Source organism: Echinops telfairi, unplaced genomic scaffold, assembly GCF_000313985.2.
Source record: "Echinops telfairi isolate 266 unplaced genomic scaffold, ASM31398v2 ScPeMD7_7469;HRSCAF=8507_1, whole genome shotgun sequence".
Lineage (NCBI taxonomy): Eukaryota > Metazoa > Chordata > Mammalia > Afrosoricida > Tenrecidae > Echinops > Echinops telfairi.
The window spans coordinates 996,590-1,003,088 of NW_022111373.1; positions in this window are offsets into that span (position 1 = coordinate 996,590).

Sequence of the window (6,499 nt, forward strand, 5' to 3'; positions counted from 1 at the left end):
GTCTGGCTAGACCAGAGGATGTACACTGGTACAGATAGGAACTAGAAACACAGGGAATCCAGGGCAGATGATCCTTTCAGGACCAGTGGTGTGAGTGGCGATACTGGGAGCATAAAGGGAGAGTGGGTTGGAAAGGGGGAATAGATTACAAGGATCTACATGTGACTTCCTCCCTGGAGGACAGACAACAGAAAAGTGGGTGAAGGGAGACGTCGGACAGGATAAGATATGGCAAAATAATAATTTATAAATTATCAAGGGTTCAAGAGGGAGGTGGGAGCGGAGAGGAAGGGGAACAAATGAGGACCTGATGCCGGGGGCTTAGATGGAGAGCAAACGTTTTGAGAATGATGAGGGCAATGAATGTACAAATGTGCTGTACACAATTGATGTATGTATGGATTGTGATAAAAGTTGTATGAGCCCCTAATAAAACGATAAAAAAAAAAGAAAATGATTATGGTGACATATGTACAAATGTGTTGATACAATTAAGTGATATATGGATTGTTATGAGAGCTGTAAAGAGCCCTCTGTTAGTCTGGGTAGACTATGAGAAACAAATTCACAGAGACTCATAAGTGAATAACAAAGAGGTTTGTATACAAGAGCAATTGAATATTGAGAAAACGTCCCAGCCCAGTCCAGATCAAGTCCTTAAGTCCAATATTAGCCTATATATCTGATACCAATTGTGTTAGTCTGGGTACTTTTATAGAGAAACAAATCCTCAGAAACTCATGTATAATTAAGTTTTATATAAAGGTTAAGTGCACCTCAAGAAAACATCCCAAGGCAGCGCTACCCAAGCCCACAAGTCCAACATTAACCCATATGTCCGACACCAATCCACAAAGTCCTCCTCCATCTCACAAAACACAGGCAATGATGTCGACTACAGGAGGAAAGCCGAATCAGTGAACATGTAAGCATCTTAGAGCTGGCAGGAGTCTCCACGTGGCTGCTCCAGCACCCAGGGCTACCTCGGGATAGGTCCATGTGGCTTCTCCTCAGGGATGTCTTGCAGGAAGTGAGCCTTAACCAGGTGAAACAGGGAACTGGCTAAATCAGCTGCACCCTGGTCAGACCATCAGAGAGCAAGAGACCCGAGACCTAGAAAGGCGAGGCTCATCATGCCATTTATCTCTCTGCCCTTCACTTAACCCCATGTTTATTGGCCAGGTTGGCAAAATAAACTTTAACTGTATCACCATCTATAAAGTCCTCTTCAGACTCACTAAAACCATGCAATGACACCAAATGCAGGAAGATCACAAGTCAGTGGGTTGGAAGTCTCCTGGAATCAGTGGCATTGTAAGCACCTGGCAGGGGGTCTCTACGTGATTTCTCTGGCTCCAGAGGTCTGGTTGCATCAGGGTAGGTCCATGTGGCTTCTCCAGCTACCAGGGTTTAACACCATGTGTCTTGTCAGTAGAGCATCTCTTAGGGAGGGAGTAGAGAGAGAGTTTCTTCTGCTCCCAAGGAGGAATACAAGAAGGAGTAGAGAGAGAATTTCTCCTGCTCCCAAGAAGGAATACAGGATCCTCAGAAGGCCAAGGCCATGCCCACATAGAAGCCTCATTGACCCGAATGACAGACTAGACTCCACCCTTCACTTTTAATCCTCAAATTGACAAACGATTATATAACTGCCACAAGCCCCCAATAAAATGATTTACATAGTTTCAAATCAGGGACGAGACATGATCAGAGTAGTTGGTTTTTTTAAAAAAATCATTTTATTGGGGGCTCGTACAAAATTTTTAAAAAATCATTTTATTAGGGGCTCATACAACTCTTATCACAATCCATACAAACTCTTATCACAATTCATTCATCCATCCATTGTGTCAAGCACATTTGTACATTTTTGCCATCATTCTCAAAACATTTTCTTTCTACTTGAGCCCTTGGTATCAGCTCCTCATTTTCCCCTCCCTCCCCATCCCCCATCCTCAGTAATTCTTAAAAACTTATAAATTATTATTTTGTCATGTCTCACACTATCCAATGTCTCCCTTTAGCCACTTTTCTGTTGTCCATGTCCCCAGGGAGGAGGTTATATGTAGATCCTTATCATCGGTTCCCCCTTTCTACCTCACCTTCCCTCCACCATCCTGGTATCACCACTCTCATCACTGGTCCTGAGGGGTTCATCTGTCCTGGATTCCCTGTGTTTTCATTTCCTATCTGTACCAGTGTACATCCTCTGGTCTAGCCGGATTTGTAAGGTAAAATTGGAATCATGACTGTAGAGGAGAGGAAGCCTTAAAAAACTAGTGTAAAGTTGTATGTTTCATCATTGTTACACTGCACTGACTGGCTCGTCTCCTCCCCTCCCCAAGACCCTTCTGAAAGGGGATGTCCAGATGCCTACAGATGGGCTTTGGATCCCCACTCCATTCTCCCCCTGATTCACAATATTTTTTGTTCTTTGATGCCTGATACCTGATCCCTTCGATACCTCGTTGATCACACAAGCTGGTGTGCTTCTTCCATGTGGACTTTGTTGCTTCTCAGCTAGATGGCCGGTTGTTTATCTTCAAGCCTTTAAGACCCCAGATGCTGTATCTTTTGATGGCTGGCACTATCAGCTTTCTTCACCACATTTGCTTATGCACCCACTTTGTCTTCAGAGATCATGTCAGGAAGCTGAGCATCATGGAATGCCAGTTTAATAGAACAAAGTATTCTTGCATTGAGGGAGTATTTAAGTGGAGGCCCAATGTCCAATCTGCTAGTTTAATACTAAACCTACAAATATATGCACATAGATCTATTTCCCCATCATCATATACATATATTTATATATGTACATGCCTGTATTTAGACCTCTATAAATGCCCTTTGCCTCCTAGTTCTTTCCGCTATTTCCCTTGACTTTCCTCTTATCCCACTAACATGCTCATCCTTCGCTTGAATTTCAGTAATTTCTCCACATATTTGCGATTGGGGCCAGCCCCTCATATGTCAGAGTAGTTGGTTTTATGAAAACATAGCTAGTAGTTGGTGTAGCTAGATTAGTTATGGGGAAGCAGGAGGGGTTCCTTAACTTGATATAGAATAGGAGCAGTGAGACCAAGATCTAAGAACCTTCTAACCCCAAGCCTTGAGGACTGACTGGATATGGGGGCTGCTGCTGCTGCTCTTAGGCATAGTTGATTTGGTTCCTGCTCATAGCTACCTGATATAGCACAGAACGAAATACTGCTCAGCCATGTGCTCAGCCATGTGCCATCCTCACAATTGGGGTTATGTTTGAGCTGATTGTGACAGCCCTTGAGCCAATATATCTCATTGGCTCATTGAAAAGTGTCTTCCTCTTTTCCACTGACCCCCTACTTTCTTTACCAAATATGATGTCTTTTTCCAAGGACTGGTCTTCCAGATGACATGTTCAAATTAAGTTAAGAAAATCTTCTTCCAATACAAATTTGAATATTCTTCTGGCAGTCCAAGGTACTTTCAATTATTTATGGCAACATCATTAATTCAAACACATAAATCCTGGTGCATTGTCCAATTTTCACATGCACAAGATGTGAGTGAAAATACCACGACTAGTGTAAGTTCTGGATTGCTAACCTCCAGGTCAGCAACTGGAATCCACCAGGTGCTCCTTGGGAGAATAATGAGGCGGTCTGCTCCAAAAAGATTTATAGCTTCAGAAATCCTAAGCAGCAGTTTACTTTGCCCTATTGGGTCACTACTAGGTGGAATTGACTAAATGGCACTTGGAGGTGGGTAAGGAGAATAAAAAGTAACTTGGATTCTGAACCAGAGACTCAGAATAGTGGTGCCATTACAAAGAGAAACTGGTATCAGAAGGCATCGAAGACTGTCAAGGACAGCATCATTATGTTCAGTGTGCAAGCTGGGTGTGACTCTGAGTGACACAGCACTCAGAAAACCAGAGGCTCAGGCTACATGGGGATTGACAGTTGGGTGCCATGTTGCAGTTCTAATATGACAAAACCCCTAAAAATCAAATCTCATTCCCTGTCATTGATTCTGACTCATATCGACCCTATAAGACAGACTAGAACTGCCCCTGTGGGTGTGAGAAACTGAGGGATTGAATGAGAATATGAGCAGCCAAATTCTCTATGTTCATAATCACGGAGTTTGGAAGTCCGACTCCGGTGGGAGAAGGCTCTCACAGTTCTGAGATAAAAATGACTCTTAATACACACTCTCATGACTGTAAAATAGTCCCTACTATAGTCCTCCATAAAGGAACTGTCATAAAAGATGCACCTGGCTGTCACTACGTACCCGGAGATTATCTGTAGCTAAGAGCAATCAGATTCTATTGTCCGCTCCACCTAAAGAGTAGCTAACTCTCTTCTCACATCTTCTGATACTGATCATAGACTGTTCTCCTGGGGAAGGCTCAAGAACACATGAGGTTACTACCTGCTTATTCTATTTCCACTCTATTGAAAGATTTGTAAGCCCCATGATTACATATACCCATTGAAAGATATATTCTCTCTCTTGATTCCAACACTGGGAGGAGCCCCTGTGCCCTGCTTGTCTGTCTTCTTTTCCAGAATCGCATAGCCGCTCCTAAGGACTGTTTCAACTGAGGGCTGGATCCCACATCTGGGTTTCTGAGACTGCAACTCTTTACATGAGTAGAAAGTCTTGGCTTTCTCTTTTGAAGCAGCTGGCAGTTTCGAACTGCTGACCCTGTGGGTGGTTGGAGCCCAACATGTAACCAGTATTCTACCAAGGCTCCTAAAAATCAACATAAGAACCAAAATTTGGTCACATCAATACATATAGACAATAAGTTAAAATTCAAGAACTCCTGAAGACAAATGGGTGATAAGCAAATGTTGCGAAGAAAGCTGATGGTACCCGGCTATCAAAAGATATAGCGTCTGGGTCTTAAAGGCTTGAAGGTAAACAAGCAGCCATCTAGCTGAGAAGCAACAAAGGCCACATGGAAGAAGCACACCAGCTTGTGCGATCACGAGGTGTCAAAGGGATCAGGTATCAGGCACCATCAGAACAACAAATCATATCATTGTGAATGAGGGGGGCAGTGCAGAGTAGAGATCCAAAGTCCATTTGTAGGACACTAGACATCCCCTTACAGAAGGGTCTCGGGGAGGAGATGAGCCAGTCAGGGTGCAATGTAGCAACGATGAGACATACAATTTTCCTCTAGTTCCTAAATGCTTCCTCCGCCTTCCTACCCCCACCCCCCACCCCCACTATCAGGATCCCAATTCTACCTTACAAATCTGGCTAGACCAGAGGATGCATACTGGTACAGATAGGAACTGGAAACACAGGGAATCCAAGGCGAATGATCCCTTCAGGACCAGTGGTGTGAGTGGCGATACTTAGAGGGTGGAGGGAGGGTGGGTTGGAAAGGGGGAACCGATTATAAGGACCTACATATATCCTCCTCCCTGGGGGACGGAAAACAGAAAAGTGAGTGAATGGAGATGTCGGACAGTGCAAGATATGACAAAATAATAATTTGTAAATTATCAAGGGTTCATGAGGGAAGTGGGAGCAGGGAGGGAGGGAAAAATGAGGAGCTGATGCCAGGAGCTTGGGTGGAGAGCAAATGTTTTAAGAATGATGAGGGCAATGAATGTACAAATGTACTTTCACAATTGATGTATGTATGGATTGTGATAAGAGTTGTATGAGCCCCTAATAAAACGATTTAAGAAAAATTCAAGAACTAAACACTAAAAGAAGTTGTTGTGCTCAAGCTATCATTGTACTTAAAAACCTGAACTAGTCATTTTAAAAGTTAACAGTCAAGAATCCTATCCTGGCTTATCTGGAAACATAAGGTAACACTGAAATATCAGGCAAGACTTCATTTATTTTAAGGTAATTATCTCCTAACTTGCCTGGGCAAAGGATGTGAAATAAAGTATTAACTTAACAACAACCACTGTACTATACACACTGGAATCAAGCAGCAGCTCCAGCTAACGATGTAAATTTGTTTTGAGAGGAATATGTAATATGTACATGTATTTGTAAAAATGTCTCCCAGCCACAATCCACTGCCATCAAGTCAATTCTGACTCAATGACTCTAAAGGACAGAGTATAGCCTCTTAGGGCTTCTGAAACTGTAAATCTTTATGGGAGCAGGGAGCCTCATCTTTCTCCCATGGAGCAGCTGGTGGGTGAGTGGCTGATGTTCACAAGGCTAGCAGCTTAATACTTAACTTACTATACTAGCAGCACTCTCCCAATCAAACCAAATTAAACTCACCATCACGGTGCTCCCAACAGTAAGGCTTAATTGAGTATGCTCATCTCCTAGCTTGAGAAACAAGAGCGGTTAGGAATATACAAGTCAAAGCAACCATTTAATATCAAAGCACACAGAAAATTTACTCTTAAAATGATAGTGGTGAGATCACAGGACAGGAAGGAGCATAAACAAACATTAATGGTGGCAGATGGATTAAGTCAGTGATGACCAAATGAGGTAGATAATTGGAGCAGAACAAAATGGA